This window comes from Amphiura filiformis, chromosome 2 (assembly GCF_039555335.1).
Source record: "Amphiura filiformis chromosome 2, Afil_fr2py, whole genome shotgun sequence".
Classification (NCBI taxonomy): domain Eukaryota; kingdom Metazoa; phylum Echinodermata; class Ophiuroidea; order Amphilepidida; family Amphiuridae; genus Amphiura; species Amphiura filiformis.
Window position 1 is genome coordinate 7,882,890 of NC_092629.1, and position 15,780 is coordinate 7,898,669.

At 34.9% G+C, this 15,780-nt stretch overlaps 1 protein-coding gene across 1 annotated transcript in view; it reads right to left on the reverse strand.

Moving 5' to 3' along the window:
* LOC140171231 (uncharacterized) overlaps positions 1-15,780 on the reverse strand; it is a 295,550-nt gene that overhangs the window by 227,649 nt on the left and 52,121 nt on the right. The window lies entirely within an intron of this gene.

The window sequence follows — 15,780 nt, forward strand, 5'->3', positions numbered from 1 at the left end:
TTTGCTCGAATTTAAGACCTCATTCGTTGAAATCGTTCTAGAAATAAAGACACGACGATTCAAAAACCCAAAGGAAAATACAAATTCAAAAGATGCAGTTTGCTCCATTGCTTGCCCTGTTGATTTGTACACAAAGGGTTCTCGAACAAGAGAACTATCGCCGTGCTTCTATTGATTACATGTAGCACGTTAAGGCGACGAAAAAAAGAAACACTGTTCTACGGGTGGACGGACCTTTCAAGTGGGGTTGGTCGGTCGGCCATTTTTTTGAAATGACCCAAAAAATCACTAAAAATAGTACAGGAAACAGTTTTTTCCCAATTTGTTCAATTTGGCCCGTAGAACAACGTTTTCTTTTTTCGTCGCCGAAAACTATCGTCGTGCTTTCATTGAATAGAACGCAAAAGTGCAACTTTTGATTTTGTTTCTTCTTTAAGTTTTAATCACAGTTTCTTTACTTCGCATCCAATTTCATTGATAAGGTCTAAAGAGTATTGGCTGCCTTTTTTTTAATGCTAACATATAACCCGTATGCACATAACTAGTACCTTAATTCTTTGCCTTACTGTATTGTGATTATATCTCCAGCCCCCAAAAATGATGACTATAATGAATGATTGTTAGAAAGGAAAATCTATTATGCATGAACTCGTCTTGATGCAACATAATGAATTGTTCACAACATTCACAAAGGGCCATTCCATTTCAAATCTGCCATACCACTGTGGATGATTTAAGAAAGGTCTTACATAGAGGGATTGAACATTTTTTAATGGAAGTTACCCAATTGTCAATTCTATTGTAAATCTGCAGTCCCTCCGTGGAAGACATTGGCTAAATCTTCCATAGAGGGAGTGTATATTCCAAATGGAAAAGTCTATTGTACTCTTTCTCCCACCCGTCAATTCCCACATTGACAATATGTCATTATTGTTTACACTTTAGCCTTTAATTATCCGATAATAAATTCCTATCTCTCCAATATCATTCAATTACCATCTACGCAAGTTTTTTATGCTTTAGCTGATGTACGGTAATTGTTTTTAAAGCATTGATGAAGGGTTTATTTTGTATTACATTACATAATGAAGACACTGCATATGCCATCATTGTTTATGTTCACTTTGATCTAATCTATTTTCCACTTTAATAACAAGTATCCGATGCATGCAAGATGCATTTTGTTTTACCCAAGTGGAAATTTGTGATTTTATTATTAGAAAGGAATTGGTAAACAAGGGAAATTATGAAGACAAGAGAGAAGAGAAGCAACTAAAGCCTATTATTATTAGTTTTATTATTATTTTATTATTATTATTATTATTATTATTATTATTATTATTATTATTATTATTATTATTATTATTATTATTATTGGTACAAAAGAGCACACATTTTACATTATTTTTTCGCGATGGTGAAGCAACATAATAGATTTTTCACAAGATTCACACCATGTGATTTTGGCACACACTTTCTAACTCCCACAGATATCAAGTATTTAAATTATTTTTATGTTGAACCTTTATTTCTCCGATAATTAATTCCTGTTATTCCAATATCATTGAATAACCACCTACGTTGCAAAACTTTTAAATCTATTTATAAAAGTAATATTGACGTTTTCCATACCATGCTTGAGCGGATGCAATTGTTTTTAAAGCATAGATGAAGGTGTTTAATTAAGAGCTATTTTTGTATTATTAAAACAGTTGCTAATGTTGCAATTTCGTATTTAATACACTTTGATATACCTTTTATTAAAGCTGACCAAAATATTGTAAAATGCAAACTTAGTGAAATTTCAATTTGGAGGCGTTACAACGGACGACTAGCCTGCCTGTGAGTGTTGCACCCAATTTAATTCAATTCATTTCAAAAATTTTATTTACAGTTGTTCTTCCCCTGATCCGCAGGTATAGCACAAAGATCCATATTAAAATGCACAAGACTATAACAACATTTGAAAAGAGAGCTTTGTGTGGATTTTAAATGGAATAGGCCATTGCACAAAACAACAATGAAAAATGAAACAAATTATACAAATGTCAAAGACAGAAGGTAAATAATGTACAAACTAAGAATCATTGCAAGATTCGCTTCTAATAAACTATTAAATATTGTATAAAAGTCATAATGAATAAACGAATAGTTAGTTATTATAGCTCATTTTACCGGTCTTTGGTCCACGCCAAAAACGGTCTAGTCAATTTGAATTGATTCAACGTAAACGCAATTATCAATCGAATCAAATGTGACCAGAGGCAATTTTAAATTTGACCAGAATAGTTTCACATTTGACCAAAAATTTGATACAATATCTGGTAAGTTGTATGAGATGCTTTCTAATATTACCATTTGAATATCGACTAGACAGTTTCAAGGTCCAATGAAGAAATAAAGACAGTTATATAACACCCCTTCAAGCGGCTTAATATTGCAATTATGCAAACGATTGTGATACATATCCAACAGTCTTTATCTATTTCAATTTCCAAGCCAAAAACAAATAAACTTAGAAATTCTAAATGGCGTTATTAACAGAGAGGCAAAAGGTTGATTTATCTGGCAATATATTAATTGGCTTGCCCCGTTTTTTTGAAATCACGCACAGATATTTTTTGCATGCCCCTTTGACCTATATTATTTAATAACGCACAAGTGCTTCCCTGATGATTTTTGTACTTTAATGGGTGTTTTTTTTTATTTGAGTCTGCAATAATATTCCCATACCTTGACACCCATTTCCTATTGCTTTTGCATTTGGGATCAACTCCAATTATGACAGAACCTTTTTGTGGCAAGAATCAAATTACTAACAGAAATGACCCTGAACATGAATTATACGGACCGACAAAAGTAGCATTTTAGGCCCCAAAGTAAAATGAATTATCTGCTCGTAATTAAATAACGACTGCTCAGTGCCAGAAATGGGAAGTGCAATAGCTGCCCTTTGTGAAAGTATGGCAATTTACACACAGTATATTGTACTCATCTACAAACGGCAGCTACACATGGCAGCTATTGCACTTACTCACTTCTGGCACAGAGCAGTCGTTAAGCAGATACTACTTTTCTTACTGGGAAAAAAGTGTTGATGTTCTGTCATCCCGTCTTACTTGTATATAATTCACCCAGTACTTTCGTGACTTTAGTCCTATTTTAATTGTGTAAGTAGTTCGGTTCATTTAAGTCTCAGCAATGATAATAATGTTCTTCACTTCACTTTCACTTCCTAAATTATTTTGTTTTTAAATAACGGTATAAATGATTGGTTTTGTTGAGTAAATTGACACCATCGGGCGCGTGGCCTTTACAGTTATTTGTCTATAAAATGGGCTATTCCAGTTGAAATCCATACACCCCTTATTAAAAACATAACCTTGATCTTACACAAAGGGAGTGTAGATATTAAATGGAGTCGCTCATTCAGGTAGCCCTATTTGAAAATCACACACCCTGTGTGGGAGATTAAGGTCTTATCTTCCGTAGGGGGTGTATGGATTTCAACTGGAATAAGTTATATGCTGCTTGTCAAATTGATGTATGTAAATAAAAAAGTCACTCTAGTGGTTTTGTATTTAGCAAATAGTACATGATGCATAATTTATGTAGGTGAGGAATAAACGATTGCCAACATTAAGGGATGATTTATTGTATTCATTAGCCAACATTATTGGAAATTAATTTTGTTTATCGATATTGGTTTATGTAATTGGTCTTTGATGTAATTTTGTTTATCGATATTGGTCTTTGATGTAATTGTTTTAAGTGAGAAAAAAAGGAGAGAGCAGGAGAGGGAAACAATCCAACAAAACAGACGGCAGACACACATAAATTTAATTATTTATAGCAATGTTATTTTACTGTTTTTGTTTATCCAACTTTCTGTGTTATATCTCTATGTGTTTTGTCTCTCTGCCTGTCTATTTCTTTCCATAACCGTAACTCTGATCTGTCCATTCCATAAGTGTATGAAAACCCCAGTACATGTAGTAGCCCCATACCGTGTGTTATTAAACAATTTTCTTGTCGCATAGCCTGACACGGAAAGGAGAGAAAAGAAAGAACATTTGACATTTCAAATCGTAAAAGGTAATGCGCAAAGTCACGATGTTTAAAAGCTAGCGAGAGGTTTTCAGTGAGAAATATCTTGAAATCATTGTTATTTTAGGCTGTGATTGTGGTTTGGATAAAAGCGCGCATGGTAACGAAGATGGTGACGAAAATGACCATAATGAATACAAAATGTATAAATAACCTTATAAGGGGCAATTATTGTTATGGAATATTATTGGTGCCTTAGTATTCGACCTTTTCAATGCGGTAACACAACTCTCGATCGCTTCGCAACGTTTTCATAACCGTTACTTATTCATGCAAACAATTTCAAAAACCTTCGAGTTGTTGTAAGCGCGAATGCCGAGTTAAAGACAAGAATGTCTTGTCCGCCCCTGGCAATGTATCGAATTAATTTCTGATGAATATATTTTAATATGACCATTATAAAATATTATGGTCTAGTGCTCACCATTTTACAGCACTTACTTGTCCTATATTTTTTAATTAAAACTATTGAACTCATAAGTAGAATCAATACAACCAGTTGCTTTCATTTCAGCGTTCACAATTGCATTATTATCTGAGCGTAATTAAAGGTCATGTGTTCTAATATCTAACAAAGCGTTATGAAAATAGTATATTGATATTAGTGCTTTGCAAAAGAGACCAGACTGTTATATCAATGGGGAAAATATCGATCAGTCGCTTTAGACGTGTTTGGATATCGGAGAAACGAGAGAGGTTGTTGATAAGGTTACGAATATTACGAAGGTTAAATATATTAGAGTGGCTAGAGCAATGATGTCAATGTTTGTGAAATACCACGCTATGAGAGTATTGCTCCTCCTGTATCGCTGAAAAATGTATTGCTTGGTTTAATCGAACTCCACTTTACGTCGCCGAAAGGGTCTGACAATTGGGGGACAAAAAGGGGTGACAGTTAATCATAATAATATGGGTATGCATAAAACGCGTCAAAATCAAAATGTGACTTCAACTACATGTATAAACTATTATATATTTTCATACATGATATTGTTGTAAATGGCATTTAATAAATAACACTACATCAAAAGGTAAGCATTTGTGTTCTCTTTGTTACCTGCAAAATATACCTGAAAAACCAGCAGGTGGTCTAAAAGGGGGAAATGAACCACTAAAATGTCAGACTATCCAAGTGTACAAGGTGAAACTATTTTCTCCATTGCGCTGGGAAATGATAATTTTCAGATTATGCTTTTAAAATACGTCATTCATTTCGAATAATGATTTCTGTTGATTGATTGTCGTTGATTTGGAAATCGAGAAATAATTTCAAAATGGGACAATTTGGGCTCGAAGTACTTTAAAGTGACACAAAGTACCATATCTTGGATGGTTTCCAATTGTTTTTTTTAAATCTTGCATGCCTGATTATATAGATCAATGCACATGATGACATGTATTTTTGTACTTCAGGAATATGACGTTCATTGGCTCAATATAGAAGGTTCAATTCGAAGCGTTTGCCGAGAGCAGTATTAAACATAAATCGGTACGATGCAAATATATAGAATGTTTTTGCCACCATGCGTTAATCCAATGTATCTTTAAACAATACTTAAGGTGTGCTTTTGAACAATAAAAAATCCATTCAGTGATATCAGCGAAAGTGTAAAATATTTGTAATGCCCAAAAGTGAAGGAAAAGTCATTAACATTCTGGCGATTCACAGTACGATGCGCCGCCGCTGCAGCGGTTGTTCTTGCTAGTCCAATTTGTGACCTTCAGGGTCGACATCGCCGTTATAGCAACCGTTGGATTTTCACCCGAGTGTGATAATAATAATGTTGAAAAGTGCTCTACAAAGGATTCCGTGTGATCGAGCAATAGATAGAAAATGGATCTACTATAAGTGTAAATTACTGTTTTACTGGGTATTCGCGTGTAGCATAAATATTGACATTTAAACACACAATGACATTAGGTTCCTGTGTTGTATTCGTATTACGCGGGCTTTGGATGTCGACATTTTCCCATTATGCTCTGCGTATTCTGACCTCTCCTCCAGCAAACGCTGGAGGCGCATCATAAATTATTGTGAATCGACCGAATTGTCAGGTATTTAATGAAATATGTGGCAAAACATGGATTGATAATGTTGAATCCCCATTCAAATAGATGCAGCTAATTTCTCTACTTGAGTAGGGAAAGATTCAAGTAAAATATCTTATTTTTTTAAATACACGGCTTTCGGTGTAACCACTAGCAGGCTATGTTAATACATCTATGACACTAACACGGGTCGCTTTCCTTGTCAAATTGTCAAAGTCATTTGAAATAATAAACAAAAATAATCAAAGTTATCATAATTATTGTGAATAACCAAAATAACTGATGTGTTAGTTAAATATGGTAGAAAAACATTTCTGCACACCTCATGTGGACATTGGCTAAATATATATAAATTAGTGACATTTCTTTATCGCCATTTTTTATGTATGGCATTAAGAAATAATGAGATAGCATTATATGCAATGGGCGAAAAGTAGTGTGAGCTCGGGACTTTGAGAAAGAGCCTGGACAGTGTATAAGAGTCTGTCTTGGCCATGGTCGCGGCCACACCACTCCACGCCATAAATAAATTCTGCCAGTCACATTTCCCCAATATGAAATTTATTAAAAAGTAAAATTTTAATTTTAATTTTACTTCATTAAAGTTTGGCGGAGGCGGGGTTCGAACTCACGGCGGCGGACTGCTTTGGACACTATGAACCCAGCGCCTTAGACCACTCGGCTACTTGTCTTGTTGGAACTCATTTGAAACTTATTTGTAGATATAATCGCAACTTCAACATAGGCCTACCACGTGACAAGCAAAGGCAGAAAACGTACCATATTTTGGAATTTTATTTGCCTAAAAACATTTATGTGTATTATTAGCGCTCAATTGTTGTTAACTACGTGTTTTATACAACAAAAATCCAACAAAAACATGATAACTGGGCGTCTATATGGACAATACATTATATCGATTTTGACACGTGCTTGTGTCTCAGTACATTTCCATGGTCAGTAAAATACTATAGAGGAAAACCTACCATTTTCTTGTATACACGTTCGATGTTTTGATCAAGTATGTGAATATTCGACATTAGACCCAAAATGTTTTTCAGGAAATAAAAGATTAGATTACCATAAAAACGAAACAGTAATCTTTTGCCGGGTCTAATGTTATTTATACATAGAATTTTCAACGTTTTTCTATCCTTATTCTTGCTCAATTAAAAAATATTTTGGCGTATATAAAATTGAAATAAAATTCTCTGCCCCATAAACGACATCAAACGTGCCACAATTGGATATCACGAATCGTTATATATGATGTGTAGGAAATATTAATATTTTCTTTTATACAGAGGATGCTTCAGTTTTGACAGGAAAAATATTTTCTTGAAAACCCTCTCACTCGGTTATTTCAAAACGGTAACCACGCTTCCCTAGAATGTGCAATAATTTAGCATTAAAATTTTTCTTATTCTAACAGCAAGCGTTTCTAGAATGAATTATGGCGAAATGTGGTGTAGGTCGCGGCCAACGCTCTGCAGGGTCTATTGTTCTATTGTTTCCGATTAGAGCGCTGACATATTGGAAAATGTTGCCAATCAATATTCATGAGAGTGTGCATTCAACGTCCAGTTTTCGAAATTGGGTGACTTGTGTTTGGCAGGTGTGAAATACATCTGATTGGGCGTTTTAATTACGTAACGAATAAAGGCATTGACATCATCGAATGGCTGCCCAGTGCTGTTATGTGTTTAGTTATTATATAGGCCTAATAGTTATTATTAAATGTATTCATCATTTCTTTCTTTTCCCTTCTCTGTACTTATTCTTTCTTAGGCCTACACTTTATCACTCCCTCGCACAGTGTCTTCGACCCTATATCTTCATGGCAGGAATCGCCATGGTAGGTTGAATCCACAGCCACGATTAGCCATTTGGTTCAAACCTTTAAAGCTCTTTAGAACTAATAATTAGTCGAGGGACATAACTAAGGCTACTCACAATAGCCGGGTTATTGATCTTGGTTGTGCGTGAATAAGCTTGTATACTCCATTGAGGTCAATGGTCATCGACTTTTATACTGCCTACAGTGAGTGCAGCTGTACTACACGCTGTAGTCCATACAGGGTATTGCAGGACCAACGCAATATAAAATGGTCAGATTTTGAGTTCAAAGCGCACGGCCAATTTTCAAAGCGCATTCTAGCGACTGTCATATCTGTTCAACACGTATTTTCAAGTGTATGAGACCACATCTGGTTTCTTGAGAAAATTCATTTGCGGGAGATATTCATCAATTTCTAACCCAGTATTCGAAGATTTTCGTCTGATATCAAAATCGTGCATAGCAATTCACGTGTATCGATCCCGTGTATTCATTTTAGTGTCTCTGCTCCACCAAATAATTATTAGCCAGGCGGTGTCGGTGTGCCTCGCTCTCCTTGTTCCCTTTCACCGTCTCTCTCTCATTCCCATCATTTTCCTTATATTTCTATTTATCTACTTTATTATATCTTTTCATTTCTCCCTTCCTCCAGCCCTCTCTCATACTCCATATCCCCTCCTCCCCTCTTCCTCCCTCCTCCCCTCCCAAAACTTCTCACAGGGGTGAATCTGCCCCTTCCCAAACCCCCTCCCCTTATTGGGTACGCCACTATTTCTATCTCCTTCTTAAAATAAAATTAAATGGAACTTTCTTAAAAACAACCTTTATAGGCCTATACTTATGCTTACATGTACACGTATAGCGATTACAATGATAGTGTAATTGTGTGTATGTGGAAATGTGGATATGTGGAAATGGCAGCCTTCATACATTCTAATGTGTAATCGATCAGCAAGAGCATTCAATTTATTTAAATGAAGCGCCTAAAGTCAGGTGGGTGGTAAAGATGATTGCATCGACAGCTAAAGCCTCATTTATAAACTTCAGACCCACAGAAGCACACATTTGGGATACGTGGGAACAATGGTACCACTTTACACATGACTGCCCTTACACATGACTGTATTGTGGTCACTTATTGATACTCGCCTGTTGTGTACAGCGTTAATATGATGCCGGATCAGTGACCAATTTAATGGCGGAACCCCTTTGTTCGAAACAATGGTACCACTTTTATGAATAGCCTGTCGCAACTTCTAATCGGCATCAAACGAACAAAGCATTAGGCCTATAAAATATAGTGCGACTCTATTTCTATTAAAAGCTCTTTGGTCTCGGCCATTCAAAAAGGTGACTATGAATACGTAATATTACAATGAGCTGGCCCGAATATGCGCAGATAGGCGCGGACAAAAAGTGATATATTGATGATTCAAAAAGATGACCCGATGAAGGTGACTTCAGGCGCTGATTACGATTTTTGTTTTACACAGTTCACTGACCTGCACTGTTTTTCACGTAAACATACGTGACCTGAACCCTGGTACAGAGCAGGAGGTCGAGACTGTTAAAGAGGAAGCCCCGCCAGAGCAGTTCTTCTGGGGTGAACCAAACCTGTCTGGTTATCAAATTAATCAGTGACAAAGTTATCTCTGAATTTGACAGGTGCTAATTGATGCAATATTATTAAAACATCAATAAGCACCAATAAGATAACTTTGTCAATGATTAATTTGATAACCAGACATGTTTGGTTCACCCCAGAAGAACTGCTCTGGCGGGGCTTCCTCTTTAAACAGTTTTTGTCCTCCGAATCCGTATAGGCAATTTTTACCGAATACCGCTAGCCTGACTAGAGAGAATGACGCAGCAGTGGCTGGATTTATTTGTCTCTGGTGTACCAGTACTACTGTTCAACAGGACATATCTCTGATTCTATAAGATGTTAACAGAAAGTTTACGTATTTACTAAATTCACTCTATTTAGTACACACGTGACCAGATTGGCGCTGACATCACAGACAGAATGTCTGTAAGAAAACCCTGTTATATTGCTATTTAATTGATTTGGTGTTTAGTTTTGCCCGTAGGTCAGGAATTCAATTAAAAAGTAATATGACAAGTCTAATGAGTTTTAATCAGGGGAATGCGTATAAGTATGGAATCGCAATATTAAGTTAATTAACATTCAAGTAATTCGTGTCAAATTATACCATGTCTTCTTGGAACAAGAACTAGTACGTCGCGTTGAAGGTATCATAAGAATAGAGCTTATTATGATTATGTCACTAGCCCATATTGAAATACAGTAACAACACAACATCTATTATGTATGGACTTGCAGGTGGAAGAAACATATGTATTTTGTACAAGATTCACACCAATGTACTTTTGGCTGACACTTGCCAAGTCCCACATTGCCAATAAGTTATTTCATTGAATACTTTAACCTTTTAATTCGACGATAATTAATTATTGTCATTCCAGTAGCATTAGAAACTAAATAAAACGAACCTCTTCTATAACATAGCAGATGGCGTAATTCTATTATTCTTGAATTAAACGATTTGATAAGGACTGGGCTATGAACGTTTGGACAGTATTTTTGTGGGACATGAGAGGACATGAGACATATCGAATACGAATAATTTCCTTCTGATATCAATATCAAATTATTTTGATTTTTTGAAAATATAAGATGGATACATGTTATGGCAAATAATAAAAAATTGACATTCTTGATATTTAGCAGTCCTCGAAGTAAGCTTTATAAATCTAATAATATGTACTTAAAGTGTATGTAGCTGGGATGAAAAGCCAACGGTCAATTGAAAATCTTAATCTTTCGTATTGAAGATATGAATTTTTTCCCCAAAACACCAAAACAATCTTCAATATGAAGGTCAAAATTTTCAATTGATCATCGGCTTTTCATCCCAGCTACATACACTTTAAGTACATATCATTAGATTTACAAAGTTTACTTCGAGTACTTTTAAATATCAAAAATTTAAAAAATATCAAATTTTAATAATTTGTGATAAAATGTGTATTATATCGCGAATGTCAAAAATCAAAATTATTTGATATCAGAAGGACATTCCTCAGAATGCAATTCGATATGTCTGGCGTACTCTCAGCTCCCACAAAAAATACGTGAAAACGTCGCTAAACGTTAATATCAGATCCCTTAAGCATCCAGAGATATCTTGTTATTTCCTATAGACGAATCCAACGAGCCAAGTCATGGTCAGGATTTGGTCGGCCATCTTTGGTTTCCCGCTAGCACCAACCAGAGGTTTTGAGCGCCCGATTGTGCAAATAAAAGCCGCCTAACATCTGGAGAAGATGCAAAGACGAGGAGGGTTAATAGAATAATATATACAATAGAGGTAATCCTGTCGCATCTATTCATACATTGTCCTGTTGTTCATCCATTTGTACATCTATGAATAGATGCGACGGGATTACCTGCGGAATTATCTATATTGTATTATTCTATTAACCCTCCTCGACCTTCTCTAGGTCGGCTTTTATTTGCACAACTGTTGGAACTGTATTGTGTTGTAAACTTCAATCATTCTTTTGTCTACCTTTGTTTTCGCGGAAGGTGTAAAACGGGTGATGGAATGCAGTTTAAAATGCAGGCCGAATCATTTCACATTTTGGATGCATTGTAGCCGACGGGGACCCAACTAAAGGCTGCTAGTCAGGTGTAGGAATGCGTGTATTTGGATTCGTCTATATGTATGAATGATTTGTTATTTCTCTCAGTTCGTGTCCATAAAAAGTATTCCTACACCTAGACACCAATTTCCTGTTGCTTTTAGATAATAAATCATTTTTACTCCATAAATTACTAATTGAATTGCCCTAAACATGAATTATATACAGTAACTGATCAACAGTAGGATTTCGCGCCTTTGTGTTGCTGTAGCGCATTGAAGCTTAAGATCTCATATTTAGAAGAAATCTTGTCTGGGTCAACAATTTATTTTTCTTGTCTCCATTTGTAGTCTTTACCTTGCATGTACAATAAAGGCATGTTTTCCAAAAGCAATTGAGGGCTAGCAATTTGAACAGACTAATACCGTAATAACTTAAGAGACAAAAAACCTAGGAAAAACAAAACTTTTAAAAATTCAAAATTGTCAGTATCTGCAAAACAACAAATTACAAAAAATATTAGCTTTTGTGTCTATGTCTGCTCATAAATAAAATTAAAAAAAAAAAAAAGTTCTTCCGGTACTGAGAAAAAAAAAAGCAGATGCTGCTTTTTAATGAGAAAATTAATATTGTTGACGTTTTTCCTTCTCCCACAAAACAAAAACGTGCATCTTGTCCGTCTTTGACTTAGCCCTATTTCAATTATTTTGAAAGTAGTTTGGTTCATTGAAGTCTCAGCACTTATAATATATATCTTCTCTTATATTCATGCTGCTTTCCGATTTTTTTTATAATTTTGGGAGAAATGATTGATTTTGTTGAGTAAATTGACAAGGCGCGTGGATTTTACAGTATTTGTTCATAATGACAAGGCGCGTGGATTTTACAGTATTTGTTCATAATGTGCACGTAATCATTTGCTGCATGTCAACATGATGTATGTAAACACATAAACGTACCCCACAGAATCGCTCCAGTGGTTTTGTATTTACAGGACATGATGAATACGTAATTAATTTTGAATAAACGATCGCAAAATTAAAGGATGATTTATTGTATACATTTGCTAACATATTAGAAATGCATTTTGTTTGAACTCTAATGTTATTTTTTTTAGAAAGAAAGGTAATGAAAGGTGTCTCTCTATATTATTTTTTTCCATATAGTATGTTTTCTTTCTCTGTGTGTGTTTTTCCATAACACCAACCATCTGATTTATTCGACCCTTTCTTGAGCTAGTAGTATAATATATCCTGAGAGCCTCGTATGCTTCGCCCAACACTAATAACAAATGAAAGAAAATTTTTACACTATAAACTCTCATAAAATGGCCAAAGTCTCGATATTTAATAGCTAGCTTATTTATATTATTTGGTCTATAAATTTAATTTGAAAAGATGGCGACCATCACCAAAATAAATAAAATGTATACACACAACTTTATAAAGGGCAATAACTGTTGTTTGGGGTTTTCATTCAAAGCAATTTCAGACGACTCAGGACCTCTGAGACCTTTCAATGCGACAATATCACCATCGACCGGCTCACAATGTATTGTAGGTGCATTCATACATACAAAACAGTACTTAAAGTTGGGCTGAATCGCCAACTCCAACTGAATTTATAATTGAAGACCGAATTAGTAAGACTAGTTTGTGTCTCAGGGCAAAGGCGCAGTGTGATTGGTTGCTGACCTGCGCAGTACGGCATTTTGGTCTGGTTGACAGGACGTCATAAGCAAACTAGTCTTTTTAATTCTGTCTTTTATTATAGAATACATATTCTTTTCGTAACATAGTAATCATCAAACATTATTTGTCAACATATCATGATTACGTTAGTGTTAATGCTAATTAAAATATATTTTAATTAAAACGATTGAACTCGTAAGTGGAATCGATACAACCAGTTGTTTAATTTCACGCTTACACAAAATACGTATTTATCTCAGCGTAATTAAAGGTCAATATGTTTTAATATCTAACAAAGCGTTATGAAAATAATTTATTGATATAAGTGGTTGCAATAGAGACCAGAATATTATATCAATGTGGAAAATATTGATTAGTTGCTTTAGATTTGTTTGGTTATCGGGGAAACGAGAGAGGTTGATAAGGATACGATATTACGAAGGTTAGGGGGTACCGGGTCTGATTGGGGGGCACAAGCCGTTTTCCGGCAATTTTCCTAAGGGATTTTTAAAATTTCAGATCGATGGGGGGCGTGCATTTTCTTAAAAATAATAACACACTGGTAACAAAAGTTATGTATATTATTCGGGCAAGGAATCCAATTACTACACTGAAATTTAAGTGACTCAAGACAAGCGGTTCAGTATATAATTATGATAAGAAATGAGGTACATCCTAGCGGTACCTTATTTCTTATCATAAATAACGAACCACTTATCTTGGGTCATTGAAATTCCAGTATAGTAATGGGATTTTTGTCACCACTGCGTTATTAGTTTTTGAGAAAAATGCAAAAATAGATACAAATTTATTGAGGGGTGTAGTACCCTCTTAAATGGATTGGACTATTAGTATTATGTCTATAGCATTCAGCAAATTACTACAGCGGTGTTCGTCTGCTCTGGCTGATTAGCGCGTAAAAAGAACTAGGTTACGTGTTGCTACACAGCTTGAGCAGCGAATGAGTGCTGATGTGATGGTGACATGATTCAATTAGCCAATCAGAGCCGCATTTCTGTATACGCCATAAACTGCGCCAAATTGGCTGAAAACTATAGAGTAATTCAAGTCATGTCACTATTTCCACTTCGAGTATTGTTCTTCCCTTATTTAATACTGAAAAAATATGTTGCTTGGTTTAACCATGAATGTAGTAGAGTAGCTTCAAGTGGCCGAAAGGGTCTATATATGGCATCTCAGTGACTAGGGTGTAAGTTAATCATAATATGCGTAAAACACGTTAACATCAAAGTGCGACTATATACAACGCACACTATAAACATTTTCATACGTGATACGATGTTAGTATTCCTTGTAATGTATTTAATCTAGTTTGGATAAAGATATAGCCTACACTTCAAAATTTGCTGACAAAAGAAAGTTTCAACTACATAACTAGGGGTGTGGCGCGCGGAGGAAGGATACAGAATGGCGCTTCCAATTAATTTGGTTATAATCAAGTGTGAATTTCGGATTTTCAAATAATATTTAATTTTGAAATGCACGAAATCATTTCACCGCTTGGAGGGGAAGCAGAATCGAAAAGGGCGCTGAATTGGTCCCCCTAAAATGGCACCCATGGTCCTCCCTTGCTCTCTAGCTACTCGCTGGAATATGGTAGATTATTGAATTATTTCTATATGGTGGGACAATTTGTGTGTGCTCTTTTTTGTGTGTGTTTGCGGGTTTTTGTTTATGTTCTTGTTTTTTTTGCATGATATTATATATTAGACTATTTTTAGTATACAGATGACACACTTGACGATTAAATCAAGTCCAGTGTAAATATCCGTTTCCGATGTTTACCGCTCTTACAGTGTTTCTAATTGGTTAATTACGTGATATATTCATCTGAGTGGCCAATTAAATTACAGCTACTAAATGTTTAAAGTCAATCCTCTGTACAATTGATTCTTACCAGGTTCCTGATTGGCTCGATCAGCAGGCAGTATTCATTTCAAGTTCATTCAATTTTGCATCCATAAGGCGGCGCACTGTTCTACGGGCCCGACCGACCCAGAATTTGCGTTTTGGTGATTTTTTAAATTTGTTGCTAAAATCATGTAGCATCAAGCGTTTTGGGCCAAAATGTATAAATTTTGGCTAAAAATGTTTAGAAAATATGTTTACAAAATTGTTTTGGTGACATTGTAGGGTAACTTTAGCCTCCACAAAACAAAACGCCCGACCAACCGACCCTACTTGAAAGGTAGTAGTAGTAGATGTAGTAGTAGTAGTAGCAGTGGTAGTAGTAGTAGTAGTAGTAGTAGTAGAATGATTGTTATTATTATTATTATTATTATTATTATTATTATTATTATTATTATTATTATTATTATTATTATTATTATTTTTATCATTAGTGTTATTATTATTATTATTATTATTATTATTATTATTATTATTATTATTATTATTATTATTACTATT